This window comes from Odocoileus virginianus, chromosome 2 (genome assembly GCF_023699985.2).
Source record: "Odocoileus virginianus isolate 20LAN1187 ecotype Illinois chromosome 2, Ovbor_1.2, whole genome shotgun sequence".
In the NCBI taxonomy this organism is placed as follows: Eukaryota; Metazoa; Chordata; class Mammalia; order Artiodactyla; family Cervidae; genus Odocoileus; species Odocoileus virginianus.
In genome coordinates, this window is record NC_069675.1 from 28,635,723 (window position 1) to 28,652,160 (window position 16,438).

Genomic DNA, 16,438 nt, shown 5'->3' on the forward strand with positions numbered 1-16,438 from the left:
CTCTCAAATCCCAAATGAGTTGACTCCAATCCCATTTTTCTATGAGATGCTACTAACAGTTCCAGGTTTAATTAGGAGTTTTACTTTACAACTTTCTTTCACCTTCATTTGTTTTATTTAAAATAATTATTAACTAATAATAAGAGGTTTCTTTTAATGAAGGAAGTGCCCTGGTATCTATGCCAGGCACCACACACACGTCACACACAATTTTACATTCTTTCCTTGGTTTATAAATGTTTGTTTCTTATAAAAATTGTTTCTAACACATGTCAAAAGTCTGGACTTCCAACAGTTCCAGTTATAGAAGGTGACATGGAGATTCAGAGAGCCTGAGTGACTGGCCCAGGTCCCACAGCAGGTGAGGCTTGTGGGTGAGATCGGAGTCCTGGCCTGTGTCCTTTCCACTCGCACACAAACTCCTACAGCCCTGGACCCAGGTGGGCCCAACAGCCTCATGTTACAGAGGAAAGGGATTGAAGGCCAAGAGCTTTTTCCCTTCAATGCCATGCAGGAAATCAATGGGACCTTCCATTAAAAAAAAAAAAAATTGTGATAAAGTACACATAACAAAAAAATGTACTATTTTAACCATTTTACAGTGGGCAATTCAGGGGCATTAAGTACAGTCCCAAAGTTGTGCAGCCAACATTACTCTTTAGTTCCAACTTATTTCATTACCCCAAAGGAAACCCTGGACTCAATGAGAAGTCTCTCTCTCTTACCTGCTGCCCTCAGCTCCTCGTAGCCACTAGTCTGCTTTCTGGTGCCTATTCTGAAAGTGAAAAAATGAAAGTATTAGTTGCACTGTTGTGTCCGGCTCCTGCCAGGCTCCTTTGTCAATGGAATTCTCCAGGCATGAATACTGGAGTGGGTTGCCATTTCCTTCTCCAGGGTATCTTCCCAACCCAGGGATTGAACCCAGATCTCCCACACTGCAGGCAGATTCTTTACTGTCTGAACCACCTATTTCCTGAACATTATATAAAAGTGGAATCATACGATTTCTGGCCTTTCATAACTAGCTTCTTGTCCCTGGGCCCTTTCATTTAATACTGCCATTTGAAACATGTCATCTATGTTATAATTTAAAATCATGTGTCGAATGGTTGTATCAAAATAGTATGAGCCCTGAGTGGTGATACATAGCCCAGAGTCCAGGTTTTCTGATCCCTGGGCTGTGGCCAAAAAGAGGCACCCCTCTGCCTGCCCTAGTGCTTGGAGTCTGGCCCACAGCTTTGCATTTTCTCTACATTCGGGAAGCCCCCTTTCTTGCTTTTCTCCCAGACGCTACTCCTACCCCAAACACACAACATCTGAAACAGAGCTGGGCAGCCTGGTCACACCACTGCTTGTTGAATTACCTGCAGCTGGCAGAGTGTCTGACCTCCTCTGACACAAAGGGCCCAGCAGGCAGGGCTGGGGGTGCCTCCACCACTCAGCTGCGGTCTCCACTCAGCCTTCTGCAGGTCAAGCCATCAACACTAAGCCTGAGTACCTTCCCCCACACCCTGCCCAGGGGGGTTGGGCTGGTACCCTCTCCAAGGTTGTCTGCCCTGGACTGCTGTGTTTCCTGCATATGCAGCTAAAAGCAGCACTCCCCAACAGCTTGAATTTTTCTCCTCCTCCCTTGTGATTCCTCAACATGCACATGACAAGCATCAGAGATAGATGCGAAGGCCAGTTAATTCCAAGTCAGGGGCTGGTACTGGTACAGACATGGCTGGATACAGAATTAAATGACTGCCAAGGTCCTCTGCTGACTCGGCACTTGGAGGAGCAAGTGATAAACCCTGGGGCCTTCTGGAGAGCTCTGCCTGCTCAGGCGTGATCTTCACTTTTCAGCTTTCCTACCTGGAAAGCAAATCCCAGCCACTCTTGCCACCTACCTGCTCACTAAGCCAGATGATGTATTGTTAAAAGGGATTTTCTGCTCTCCAGGGACCGCCCTCATCAAGTCCAATCTCCTGTCCCTACCTCTGGCACCTGAGTCGCACACTGGAGGGTCTTGGGTTAGGGGGCAGGGGGTGGGGGGAATAAGATCACTAATAGAGGCGGTCTCCAACAGACTCCTTCACTGCTGCTTGTCTCTAACAGAGACAGTGCCAAGGGCTGACTGTGAGAGTGGTGAGCTGTAATCTCCAGTTACAAACACCACACTTGATATGCTGACCTGGCTTCTATCCAAATCCACCAGCTTCCTCTCCAACCAGATTGTCCTCCCTAAGCCCTTCCGACAGAGATGTTCCAGAGCCCCCTCCGACTCTTGGTATGAATGAATACGTTTGGCCTTTTCCTGCAAGGGAGACACAGGTCACAGACCTATTGTAGTTGTTAGGTTTCTGCATCTCAGGCTCTGGGTGCAGATGTGAGGTAGGTTCTTGCCTATGTCCCCTGTGCCTGTGTGTACATGGAAGCATGTGTGCAGTGAGCAGACACAGGCTGTCTCCACCCTCTGGCAGCGGTACAACTTTGCTACATGCAGTCAGCACTGCTTTGGGTTTAAGGAGGTATGTGGTTTATAGATCACAAGTGCTATATGTGGCCAAGGTCTACGGTGCCCCAGCCTGTTCTAGAGGTTTTCCTAGGCCTGGATGGGCTGCTGGCAATGTTTCCCCTCTTGCTGTCTTACCCCAAGTGTGACCCAACTGAAGACTCAAAAGTTTCTTTATTGGGCATTTTGCTTGTTTCCAATTGTTAGGCTGTTATAAATAATGCTGCAAGGGTCATCGTTGTTCATTCTGTCTGTCACTGAAATGGCCTCAAAGGGAGCCAGACAAAGACAGGAGAGATGCTCAGAATCCAATTGGATTTAAATATATTCAAGAGGCGTGGCCCTGCCAGATTGGAAAAGAACAAAAAGAATTTAGAACAGCATTAAGCAGTCAACAGACAAGTTCCAATGGAGTGTAGAAGGAATGGGGTAAGTGTGGGGGTTGAGTGAAGTTTGCAAACTCAAATCACACTTGATAATTAGGGAAGGTGTCATGCAGGGCACAGGCTGTGAGACCACCCTATTTGGAGGGTATGGACTGGGAACTACAAAGTTTAAGCTGAGCTACAATATAACGGGCTCCCATTATCCCTACTGTCATGAGAAAAATCTCCTTATGAGTCTATCACTGCAAATCTCACACCCCAACCAAAAATGTGGTCTATGGGTGACTCTAGCCTGGCAAGAAAGTCACACCTAGTTGCTTGGAATGGTAACCCTGATCCCCTTCAAATGATAAAATTATTGCTCCTTTAGTGAGTTGGAGGGTTTTTTTACCCAGAGAAGGCTGAGAATTAGGTAGGAACATGAAAAAGTAATAAAAATCATGGCATTGCTGGGTTTTTTCTTATTAAATTTAGGAATAGCCAATGTATATTTGGTTTTTAAAGTGTTTGTCTAGAGTAACTGATAGGTTAGCCCCATGACTCCATCCTTCCCTGCCCATACCCTATGGTGGTTTAACACAATGACAGTAATAATTTTGTCTCTTCCTTTAGGCAAAATTGCAGCCTGCCCAACTTCAGAGGGAAGAGAAATAAATCTCCACTTCTTCTTGGGTGTGGATGGGAGGGGTGGGGGGGTTCTCTGATGGCTCAGATGGTGAAGAATCTCTTGCAATGCAAGAAATCCGGCAAGAAATCCGGGTTCGGTCCCTAGGTGAGGAAGATCCCCTGGAGAAGGAAGTGGTAACCCACTCCAGTATTCTTGCCTGGAGAATTCCATGGACAGAGGAATCTGGTGCACTACAGTCTATGGGGTCACAAAGCTCTCCGACCAGCAATAGCACCTGCACCCCCTGCATTGTAGGATGAAGTCTCAACCACTGGACTGCCAGAGAAGTCCCTGGCAGCTTTATTATGGCAGCATCTTGCCTCCAGGCCCCTCAGTCTGTATGAAATATTTCTTGCTGCACAGGAAACCATCCCCAAGTGTGGTAGCTTAAAACAATGACAACACTCATTTCTCTCATAAGTCTTCAGTTTGGGGCAGGGCTTGATGGGAATAGCTCATCTCTTTTTCATTCCGTTGAGCTAAAGCAGCTGGAAGGCTGTGGCCTGGCCTCCTCTGGAGGCTTACTCACCCACATGTCTGGGGATTCATCACAGCTGCAGTTAGCAGGCAGAGACCAACAGATCCATCCATACCGTCCCCACATGGCCTGGGCTTCCGCACAACATGGTGGCTGAGTTCCAAGACCACGTGTCTAGAGAGGGAGAGGCAGATGGAAGCAATATTTCCTTTCCTAGCCTAGCCTCATGAATCATACAGTGTCACTTTCACCACATTCTGTGCTGAGGTAGTCACAAAGGCCCACTCGATTTCGCCAGCTCTTGGTGGGGCAGCAACAACGTTCTGGAAAAACACGTAGAACACTGATGTGGCCATTCTGGGAAACTCCAGTCTGCCCTTTTTCTACACGAGTCTGTCCTTGGCTGTGGGCTAACCCCTGCGGATACAAGCTCCCAGGTGCTTTCAGCTGAGAATAGTAGTGACCTAAGGGCTGTCTCCCTAACGTAGGTGTGGACCCATGGAAGCTGGGGAGGGGGTGCACAACAACACTCAAGGGGATGTCTGGGAGTTCTGGGAAGCACATCAACAGTGTCTGTTCCAGGACAATAAGGCAAAATACTGATAACTCGGAAGTCAAGATGAAGCATATTCCTTATTCCTTGTCTCGTGCGGTCACAGGCATCTCAGACTTTCAGGAAACATCAAGTGACCAAAAAATGTGAACCCAAGATCAGCTAGATGCTCATTTATAACCAACAGTTGGCCTGACCTGACATGTTCATCTCTCAAATCCTTTTGGTCTCTGACCACTCAAGGGACGGACCAGTGGCCCTTCCTTAAATCATACTGTTATTCATCTATGACTTGTTTTGATCTAACAGAGGCTGGAAATTAATAAGTTTGCTTTTAAACATGGTCCTGTATGTGTGCAAAATGAAGAAGCCTTTATTCACTGAACATGTTCTTTGAATAAGGTTTTGAGAATAGCTACCAAAATATATTTATATTTGTTTTTTTTCCTTTTATTGAAGTATAGTTGATTCGCAGTGTTGCATTAGTTTCTGGTGTATAGCAGAGTGATTCAGTAATACATATATATATACACATATCTTTTCCATATTTTTTTCATTATGGTTTATTATAAGATATTGAATATCTTATACTTAATATGTTAGTTCCCTGTACTACACAGCATGACCTGGTTTCACCTATTTTATATATGGTTGTTTATATTTGCCAATCTCCAGCTCCTAATCCCTACCCCTTTCCTATTGTAATAATAAGTTTGTTTTCTATAATGAGTTTGCTTCTGTTTCATAAGTAAGTTCATTTGTGTTATATTTTAGATTATGTATGCAAGAGATATATGGTATTTATCTCTCTTTTTCTGACTTCACTTGGTATGATAATCTCTAGGTACATCTACATTCCTGCAAATGGCATTATTTCAATCTTTTTTATGGCTGAATCGTATTCCATTGTGTATATATACCAAATCTTCTTTATCCATTCATCAGTCATTGGACATTTAGGTTGTTTCCATGTCTTGGCTATGGTAAATACTGCTGCTAAGCCATAGAGGTGCATGTATCTTTTTGCATTATCATTTTGTCTGAGTATATGCCCAGTAGTGGGGTTGCTGGATCATATGGCAACTCTATTTTTAGTTTTTAAAGAAACCTCCTTACTGTTCTCCATAGTGGCTGCACCAATTTACATTCCTACCAGCAGTGTAGGAGGGCTCCCTTTCCTCCATCCACTCCCCAGGATTTATTATTTGTAGACTTTTTAACGATCGCCATTCTGACAGAATGGCATGGTACCTCACCATAGTTTTTATTGAAGTTCTCTAATAATTAGCAATGTTGAGCATCTTTTTATTACCAAGATATATTTAAAGATCTTAATTGGGCCACTAAGACTGCAAGTGTTTTGATTATGGTTAACTAGCTTCTATGAGAAAACAATGAGAAAGATCTTTGCTCTAAGGATGGGCAAACATGTTCATGGAAGGTGGGCATGAAATAGCTGCAGAACATACTCCTCGCCTGCTGATGCCAGGAAGACTGTTTAATAGATTAGTAGGAAATGTTAGGATGGTGTCGTAGAGTAGGCTTCTCCATGCTAAGGACGTTTTTTGTGCTGCATCAAACCTGGAAGTGTTTCTCTTACTGCCCAAACTTCGTAGGCACTTAGACCCTTCTCACCACCACAGGTAGCTCTAAGAAGGCTCAGAATAAAAGAGGAGGATTCACTGAGAGGTCCCAGGGAAGCCGAGAGTGTGAGATGCCATTCCTGGATGGAGAAGACATCCTTTGCTTTGTAAGGCAGTCTTTGAAGGAGTCAGCCTGGCTCCAGTTCTAACATCACAGAGAGAAAAACCTGCCAAACTGCCTCAGTTTTCTCAATGCAACAGACTCGATGGGTCTGGAAAGATACCAGTGTTGGTAAGAACACTCAGGGGTCACCAGCACCACCCGTGCTGGGCAGTCCACCAGGCGAACCCCACACTGCACCCCCTTCCAGGAGGACCTGTGGCACGGCAGTAGTACTCACATGACTTCATGCAAGCGTTCAGTCGTGTCTCTGGAGACCAGGAGTTCCCAGCTCTCTAGGGTCCCAGGCCTGCGGCTAGATTCCGTCTACTTTTCTAAATCAAAACTCTCTCATTCTGATCCATGTTGGAGCCTTTAATGGAGAAAAAATTTAGTACACAAAGTGCCTTCTCTGGGAAGATAACTCATCAAACCTCGGCTCTCTGTCTCCTTGGAGAAGTAAGGTGCTATCCCCAACCACAAGAGAAAGTCACTGGAAGATCCCCAAACACGTGCCTGGACAACATGGAAGGAAAAGAATGATCACACTGGGGAAATACAGCAGGCCCTTCCCTGGGTGGGGCTAATGGTAAAGAACCTGCCTGCCAGTGCAGGAGACATAAGAGAGGTGGGTTCGATCCCTGGGTCAGGAAGATCCCCTGGAGGAGGGCATGGCAGCCCACTCCAGTATTCTTGCCTGGAGAATCCCATGGACAGAGGAATCTGGCAGGCTACCATCCATGGGGTTCCAAAGAGTTGGACATGACTGAAGCAACTTAGCATGCATGTACTTCCCCTGGGTTCCAGGGTGGTGTTCAGCCCTGACCTCCCTCTTTCCTCTTCCTCTTTGGTGGATGGCGTGGTAGGGAGCAGAACTGCTTTGGGTCTTGCTACTAGGATTGTTCCTTCAGCAATGGGAAAGGCCCTGGATCTGGAGATGGAAGACTTGGACATTAACCCCAGCTCACCCCCCACTAACTGTGTATCTGGGACAAACCCTGTAGCCTCTCTGAGCCTGCTTCCTGTCTAAGCCTGCCTTCCCTTCCTCACAGGCGAGAGGGGAGGACAGATGAGATGTGTGGGAAAGAGCTCAGGGAGTTCCAGAATATTCTGTCCTAATATCAATGGTCATAACTGGCGCTGACTTAGCACAAGGTTCCAAGTTCCCTGTCTCAGGACATGGCACAAGATCTCCGCAGGATCTAGAAGATACAACAGAGTTGAGTGATTCCTGCTGACCATTGGGTTGCCCTGGAGACAGACGTTGCAAGGCCTGACACCCTCAATGCATGCTTTGAACCTCTCAAACACACAGCCTCTCAGAGCAGCACTATGGAAGGAGTGGGGACGGACTATGGATCTGGTGACAGGAATGGATTCCTCCTGTAACTGACCACTGACACAGAACACAGAAAGTTAACTTTCAGAATTAATGAAGACCTCAGGGAAAAGCAAAAGTTGGGATGAAATGCCAGCCTCACGCTGAGTTGAGTGTGATTGGTGAACTAGAATCTGTGGCTGGTGTGGGCTGACCACGCTCCCACCCCAGCTGCCTAGAGTTTCCACCTACGAGGACAAGCCCTCAGGAAAGTCCTGCTGTCAGTCACTTCATCTCCGACGCAAATGGCAGCTGTGTGACTCTTCTCCTTCTGGTGTCCGCTCTCCTGAGGCAGAGCGGAAGGTGTTGGCCCAGGGTTAGGGATGTTCGGCTCCTGACTAGCAGCTCAGAGAGGGTTTTTAGGGGCATGAGATCTTTCTGGCATCCCAGCAGTTCCTCACTTTCTCTGTATTGGAGTCAGGCTGACCTTGGAGAACCCTGAGATCTGGGCCATGACATGTCTTGGGGATGATCTTCAACTTTCAGATGAAAGAAGCAAGTCTGGGGAAGAGCTGCACTCTGAACCAAATGGGGCGCTCGAGGCTCACTTGAAAGCTCCAAGCAGGGCCACTTGAAGCTCAGCTGGTTTGCTCAGCTGCGTGTAAAAAGAGGCACTTTTATGAGAATAGAGGCTCCTCAAGGTCAAAGCGGAGAAGGCAATGGCAACCCATTTTAGTACTCTTGCCTGGAAAATCCCATGGATGGAGGAGCCTGGTAGGCTGCAGTCCATGGGGTTACTAGGAGTCAGACACGCTGAGCGACTTCACTTTCACTCTTCACTTTCATGCATTGGAGAAGGAAATGGCAACCCACTCCAGTGTTCTTACCTGGAGAATCCCAGGGATGGGGAGGCCTGGTGGGCTGCCATCTATGGGGCTGCACAGAGTCGGACCGACTGAAGCAACTTAGCAGAAGCAGCAGCAAGTCTGGGGAGTGGAGGGGACACCAGGGGTCCAGACACTAGAGAGAGCCCTAAATAAGTGTGATTTCAGGTGTGGGAAAGGATGCCTCCCCTCCCCACCACCCTTTTTCTTTAAAAAAAAAAAAAAAAAAGACTGTAATCTGATCCTTGTGCTGCAACCCAACTGCAGATGCCCAGGGGAAGGTCACAGTACCTTAGGAATTTACCCTCCCCTGTGAAGGAACTCCAGACCTATACTTGGAATCTTTACCAGAACAAAACAGGTGGGCCCTAGAGGATATCAAAGTCCCAGCGTTAGCAGTTACGAAGTGAGTGCTGTAAAGCAGGCAATGTTAGACACTGAGGTTGTTCTCTCCTGTTGCATGTGTGCTAAGTCTCTTCAGTCATGTCCAACTCTTTGCAACCCCATGAACTGTAGCCCCACCAGGCTCCTCTGTCCATGGAATTTTCCAGGCAAGAATACTGGAGTGGGTTGCCATTTCTTACTCCAGGGGTCTTTCCAACCCAGGGATAAAAACCTCATTTCTTATGTCTCCTGTGTTGGCATGTGGGTTCTTTACCACTAGTGCCACCCGGGAAACCCTCTCTCATGTTAGTCTCACAATAATTAAGCAGGGTGGGTCTTATCCCCATTGTATAGATGAGGAAACTGAGGCCCAACAAGCCATTTGTCTAAGGTCAGTTGGCCTGGGGCACAGAGTGGCATCATGCTCATTCTGTCACTTCCCCCACCCTCTCTTATCTGGCTTAGAGTCCACGGTCCAAATTACCACATCTTTATTGCAAATACCCTTAACTTCCCTGCCTTCCTTCCCCCTCTGTTAAACCCAAGTTCATTTCTGCTGTGCAGCTGCAGAAGAGCTTGCAGCCAGGCTGACTGTGTGGCCTCTTTCTGTTCATGACCCCAAACTTCACACAACACCGGACACCAGCAGGCCTTCGTCACTCGGCTTCCTAGGGGAGCCCTGTCTTGCCTGCACGCTTGCCCATGTTCTTTCTCCATCTCATCCTTACTGGAGAAAACAAACCTTTAAAGGGAGCTCCTTCACTGACCTCTCCCCAGTCCCCAGTGCCCACCTGCCTCTCACTCCTGTCACAGTGGAAGTCCCGTCCCCGTCCCTGCTCCTGTCTGAGGCCAAGCCTTAGACAGAAACTTGTTGGTCTGCAAACCCTCCCCCACCCCCACCACATGCTCCGGCATTTCCGTCTCCAGCCCTGCATCCTCCCTGAGCTGCAGAGTTCACGTCAAGCCCCATCAAGCCCCACTTGGTGTCCAGCGGGTAGACCAGGGGCTGAGGCAGGAGGCCCAAAGCCAGACAAAGCCTGACCACTGCCAGGGTCAGTCACGGAGGACGGTGCCCTCAGAGAATGAAGACTCACCCCCATGATGTGGGGAGATGAAGGAGGGGGAAAAGCCTTGAGAGGCCGTTGCCACCAGGAGGGCAATTTCCCACCTGACCCCTCAGATGTCAGTCGCTGCAGAGCAGAATGTGAACGGGAGAGAATTGGCAAAGGCTCCTCCAGCTCCACTGCAACAGGCTGTGTCTGTGGCTGCCCTTTGGCCTCAGAGCTGACCCACCTCATAGGGAGGGATTTCAGTGCCAGCCCTTCTCTGGGCAGGTGAGATGGGGGTCCAGGCTCAGGTGCTTATCCTGCTCCGTCTTAGGGGTTGTTGGGGGTGGGGGGAGATTTGCCCATAGCCACTGTCCTGGTCCTGCTGGGGAAGGGGACCAAGGGAGCCCCTCCCTGCCTGCCTGGGGGCTCTGGGGCTCTGGGTTCCAGACAGTCTGCAGAGGCATCTCATTAGGAAGCTCCCTGACGCTGGGTGTGGGGACAGGCTATTCATTCACCCCGTTTCCTGAACCATCCCCTCTCCAACTCCCCATTCTTTCCAAGCAGTTTGTTCCTTGGCCAGCGTCTGGGAGCCAATTTATTCAGGCCCTGAGGTTTGTTTTGTTAAGGATTTTAAAATGTATTAAGAAAAGTGCAAAGAGCTTTGTCATCACTTTCCCCTTTCTAAAGTACTTGAGTGATTGCATCAGGAAGTCCCTGTTGGCCTCTTGCCCTGGCGGGCCACCAGGGGTGGCCAGCTGTCCCAGGGGCAGGGAGCAGGGCCTCAGTCCCCTTCAAGCCATTCCTCTGGCCACATAACCTGCCTGGGCTATAAAGATCTGAGTACACGAGAAGGTGGCGGGTGGGTGCTTCTCTCTGTTCTGTCTCTTCGCTCCCTGTTTTACAGGGGCTGGAAGTTCCCAGGAGTCAGAGCCCGGGACTCTGGGGCTCCCAGCTCCCGGGGTACTCTACAGGGCTTGAGTGATGACAGTCCCTGAGAAGGGAGGGCGAGCTGTCTGCATCATCTCACTGGGTCTAGCCTCCATCCTCTCTGATGTGCCTCTGCCAGGCTGCAGGGCATGGGCCAGGGGTCCCCAGGGTCTGTCCTGAGAGCTCTTCTGGCTGTGGAGAGGATGTTTGATGTTGCTCTGAGCTTAGCTTGGGCACTGAAGAGAGAATGTTCATCTCAAGATGAGTTTACGGGTATCATAGGTTCAGCTGTGTACCCCACTAAAATGATATGTTAAAGGCCTAACCCCCAGTACCTCAGAAAGTGATCCTTCTTTCTTTTTTTGGTTTATAAAGTGATCTTATTTGGCAATAGGGTTTATTACCGATGCAATCAGTTCAGATGAAGTCAGACCGGGGTGGAGGGCCCCGATCCAATACGACCGGTGTCCTTGTAAGAAGAAGACAGAGTTACTCAGGCAGATGATGGTCATGTGACAAGGGAGGCAGAGATTGGAATGAGGTGTCTATAAGCCAGGGAAAGTCAAGGGCTGCTGGTGAAGCTAGAAGAGGAAGGAAGATTCTCCCCAACAGGTTTCAGAAAGAGTGGGGCCCAGTTCCCCGCTCTTTCTGACTTCCGGCCTCCACAACCATGAGACAATGCATCTGGGTTGTTCTCTGCCACCCAGTGCGTGTGGCTATGATACAGCAACCTAGGAACTAAGACAGAGGTGAAGGCCAGGCAGTCCAGAGCACACATTTATTTATTTATTTATTTTTATTAGTTGGAGGCCAATTACTTCACAATATTGTAGTGGTTTTTGTCATACATTGACATGAATCAGCCATAGAGCACCCATTTAAAGATCAGTTTCGCTGTCTGTGCCCTGTCAATGTTGCCAACCTGACCCAGCAGTCATCCTCTGCCATCTGTCCCTTCATTTCTCTACTGCTGGAGCCCTGGATGGGATGCAATCACAATCAGGGCCAGGGGGTCCTATGTGATGAGTCCATGGGGACCTCAGGCAGAGGTCAGGCCTGGGGTCAGGCGCTGGGGTCGTGTCTGCTGCAGAGCCTCGTGAGGGGCCGCTCCTGGGAAATCTACCAGACACGCTTGCTCACTGAGTCCGTGTGGTTGGATTTTTAGCCAAACAGAAATTATCACAGGTCATGAACCTTCAGAATCAACTGGAGGGTACTCGATATTCTGAACAGTAAATTTGTGAATGATGAGGGTGTGGCATTGAGTGAAGGTCCCTGTGCCTTTCTAGCACGTGTCCAGCCTGCCTGAAGGTCCCAGGCGGCCCCGGACACACAGCCGTGTCTCCTGTATGCTGTATCATGTGTGGGGACCCTGCTGTGCTCCTCTCGTGTTCAGCACTACCCCTGAGAAAACTCGGCTCCCCCAAAACCACACCTGGCTGATCAGAGAAACAAATTCAAGTCCTCAGTAATAACAATAAGCTGCATTTGTTCACCTCCCAAACACTGTTCCAGGCATCATCCCATTTTAACTTCACAACAAGTAAACGTGTTTTGTCCCCTTCTATCCCCTTGTTACTGGATGGGGACTCGGAGACTCAGAGAGGTTGAAGACTGGACCAAAGTTCGCCCAGCCAGTGATGGGCGGAACTGGAACACGAGCCTCATTCTGTTTAACTGCAAAGCCCTGACTTTCTCCTCTGGGTCCTGATGGGGACTCACTCTGTTCTCTTCCCAGGACAGCTGCCTACTTTCTGACAGGAGCTTTTTAGAAAACAGTAACCCTTAGGAATTTCAGGCACCATAACATACACTGCAGATGGAAAATGTTGGCGTGGCAAGTCCTTCTGGGGCAGCCTGTATGCCTGTGAATTCAGAAAAGTCTCTAGGCTTAGTTCTGGGACTATTTTTAGCTCCTCTCAACCTTGCCAGGCGTGGCCTGAAGTTCGATTGGCCTCCCGGAGCAGAGCTGCCAGGAAGATTGAACTCTGCTTATTAAAATGCTCATGGCATTTGTGATGAGGAGCTTTTCCCAGTTAATTCTAACCTGTCAGTATTCATTTTCCCTTTTGAAGCCCAAATAGCAACGTGTCACCTCCCTAAACAAAGGGCCAGCATTGACTTTGGCCCCCTCTTTGGGTTAAAGTCATGGGAGGTGTAGGAATCAGAAAGATCGGGTTTCTGTTCATGTGTGTAGGAAAAAGATTATGGGGTTACATAAATTATAGGGCACCTATTCCATGGAAAGCAGTACAGTTATTAAAATGCCAGTGTATTTATCAATATGAAAGTCATTTGTAATATGCTATCAAGTAAAAATAAGAACTTACAAAACTGTGGAGCATAACCCATTTTGTATCTAAAAATATATCTACACATAATATGTATATGAAGAGAAGGCAATGGCACCCCACTCCAGTACTCTTGCCTGGAAAAATCCTGTGGATGGAGGAGCCTGGTGTGCTGCAGTCCATGGGGTCGCTAAGAGTCAGACACGACTGAAGCGACTTAGCAGCAGCAATATGTATACGAATAACTGATTCACTGTGCTATGCAGCAGAATCTAGCATAACAATGTAAAGCAACTATACTCCAGTAAAAATTACTTTAAAAAGTATATCTATACACAAAAATTACCAGCAAGACATATTCTGAAATAGTTAAAATTGTTATTTCTTGGTACTGACATTGTGGATAATTTTATTTTCTTTGGCCCACCTCTCTGTTTTTTCTTCTAATCTCCCCCTCACCCCCATTTAAACATTATATGTTCAAATTTAAACACAACAAACTTACTGATAAATGTGGAACTTTAACAGCAAACCTCATGCCTGAATTTCAGTGGATACTGGTCTCCCTCAAATCAGGTCACAGTAAACTTACGTTTGAATGAAATTCTATTCAGGCCCATATTCGTTTTATTTTTTTTTAACCTAGTTTTCTATTTTGAAAAATTTAAAACCCGAAGAAAAGTTGTAAGAATGGTAGAATCAGCACCCCAAGTCCTTCACCTGGATGGTTTGATTGATTGCATTTTTGCCACATTTGCTTTATCTCTCTGTTGTTATATGTATTTCTAACCCCTGAACAGCTGACACTGTTCCCTATCAAAGAACAAATGGCTGCAGTGGCAGGAAGGTCAGTCCTTAAAGGGCGAGGTGGTTTGTGCAGTGGGTGCTACCTGAAGTTCAGCTGGTGGCGGAGGAGAACCAGAGGCAGAATGCCCCCCACCCCAGGTAGAGAGCAGCTTGAAAGAACTTTTGGAGGACAGCAGCACAGAGCTTCTACTGAGCCAGGCAGCAGGGGGTGGGATGGCAAGTGGAGGTGAGGCTGAACACATACGCACTGGGGTCGGGGTGGAGGACCCAAAAGTTCTCAGCTACCACACAAAAGGCTCCCCTGGTGTCTCAGTGGTAAAGAGTCCACCTGCCAATGCAACAGACTCAGCTTCAATCCTTGGGTCGGGAAGGTCCCCTGGAGGAGGAAATGGCAACCCATTCCGGTATTCTTGCCTGGGAAATCCCATGGACAGAGGAGCCTGGAGGGCTACAGTCCAGAGGGTCGCAAAAGAGTTGGACACAACTTAGTGACTAAACAACCACCCGAAAGGGTCACAGTGTAAGGGGAGGGACTTCCCTGGTGGTCCAGTGGATAAGAATCTGCCTGCCAAGGCAAGGGATACGGGTTCAGTCCCTAGTCAGGGAACTGAGATCCCACATGCCTCGGAGCAAGTAAACCCACACACCACAACTAGTGAGCCCACGTTCTCTGGAACCTGTGTACCGCAAGAAAGACCTGACGCAACCAGGTAAATAAATGCATAAATATCCGTATATAGATCTATTTAAAGGGTGTAAGGGGAGCCACTGAGATTTTGTGTATTTTATAGATCACTCTACTTCTGTGACAGACATGGACTAGAGAAGGACAAATGGAAGGATGAAATAGAAGACCAGTTAGGGGGCTGTTACAGCAATCCAAGGGAGAGGGCAGGAGGAGGGATAACCAGTAGCTCTGGAGGTGACTGCCTGGGTTTGCCGAGGCAGCAAAAAACATGGGATGGCTCCAGGTCCGGTTTGGAACATAGGCATAGAAACCAGTGCTGTTTTTTTAGATGGGGAACACAGAAGGGGGAAAGTCAGTGGTGAGAGGAAGAGGAGGAGGGGAGCTGCTGACTTCAGCTTGGGTATGTTGTGGTTGAGTACCTATGGGATGTCCAGCTGGAAATGACCAGCAGGCAACTGATTACGGGTCTTGAGTCCAGGACCAAGGACAGGTCTGGAGATAGAGATACTAGAATCCTAAGACTCCTGTGGGTCGGATGACCACCATCTGGTTGGCCTGGAGTTGGCCTATTCGTGTCTATATTGCAGCATATTTATTAATAGCTTCCTCTTTCACTTGCCTGGTTCGGACAGTGATGTATATGGTCCTCTTGGAAAGTTAAGCTTTGTTGCTTCCTGTCTTCACTCGATACCACTCCCTGGCTTGGCCTGGCTCTGTGGTTGTGGATGTGGTTAATTACTAGAAGTCCATGTCCTCTATCCTTGGGTATCCCCACCATGTTTCACAGGCTACCTTTCAGGTGAAAGTGTTAGTCACTCAGTCCTGTCTGATTCTTTGCGACCTCATGGATGGTAGCCCATCAGGCTCCTCTGTCCATGGAATTCTGTAGGCAAGAATACTGGGGTGAGTTGCCTTTTCCTTCTCTAGGGGACCATCCTGACCCAGGCATTGAACCCATGTCTCCTGCATTGCAAGCAGATTCTTTACCATCTGAGCCGCCAGGGAAGCCCCTTTCAGATAGATGTTGCCTAAGGTGCTATCTGTATGTCCTAGGTTGAAGATCCACAGGTCCCCATCTTCTGAGGGAGAGAGGGTGGAGAGGTTCTGTGGGTTATCATGCAGGAGGCTGATGGATTGAGATGGCCCCTGACAATCTCCTACTAGGTATGGGATTTAGGAAATGTCAGAGAAGTGAGGAAACTCTAAAACATTCCCACCTTGCTCCTTTCCCTCCCTGCCTGCTTGGTTCTGACAGCTAGAGTGCTAGTGAGACCCTGTCCCCCAGAAGCCCTGGAGGCACCCGGTGCTGCATGGGTCCGTTGGGAGCCCACCCTGCTGGTGAGAGTCACCCCCGAGGCAAACCCTGTTCCCTCCTTGACTTTGCTTCAGCCAAACGGCCCCAAACACACCCTGGATAGTTTTGCCGTTGGGACCAGGAATGCCCTTTTCCCAGGCCCTCATGCCCCCAGCCCATGTCTAACTGTTAAAATCGACCTGCCCTTCAAGGCTGGCTCACACGTGTTGTGGTGCCCCAGGGGACTGTCTTGGATCCATGCCTGCTGGATGCGATGCTCACTTCATCTGGAAGGTCCTCGCTGCTCTCACTGCCTTCCTCATTGTTTCATCTGGGCTTTCTTGTCTTACTCTTTGGAATTCAGGGTGGAGACACTTTCTTTTGCATTTTTGTATTTTTCTACAATGCCAAACTTGGGAGTAATCACTTCGTGATGTGTACAGGAAATGTGTGATGAGCTCAATTGCCAGGAATT

General features: G+C 48.2%; 1 long non-coding RNA gene across 1 annotated transcript; it reads right to left on the reverse strand.

The window, feature by feature from the left end:
* Positions 1–688: 688 nt before the first annotated feature.
* LOC139037097 (uncharacterized) lies at positions 689–10,144 on the reverse strand. The gene is made up of 4 exons (XR_011489906.1): positions 10,002–10,144; positions 6,563–6,694; positions 4,077–4,199; positions 689–775 (listed from the first exon to the last, which is right to left on the reverse strand). It is a non-coding gene; the product is annotated as an uncharacterized lncRNA (long non-coding RNA).
* Between the last annotated feature and the right edge of the window lie 6,294 nt (positions 10,145–16,438).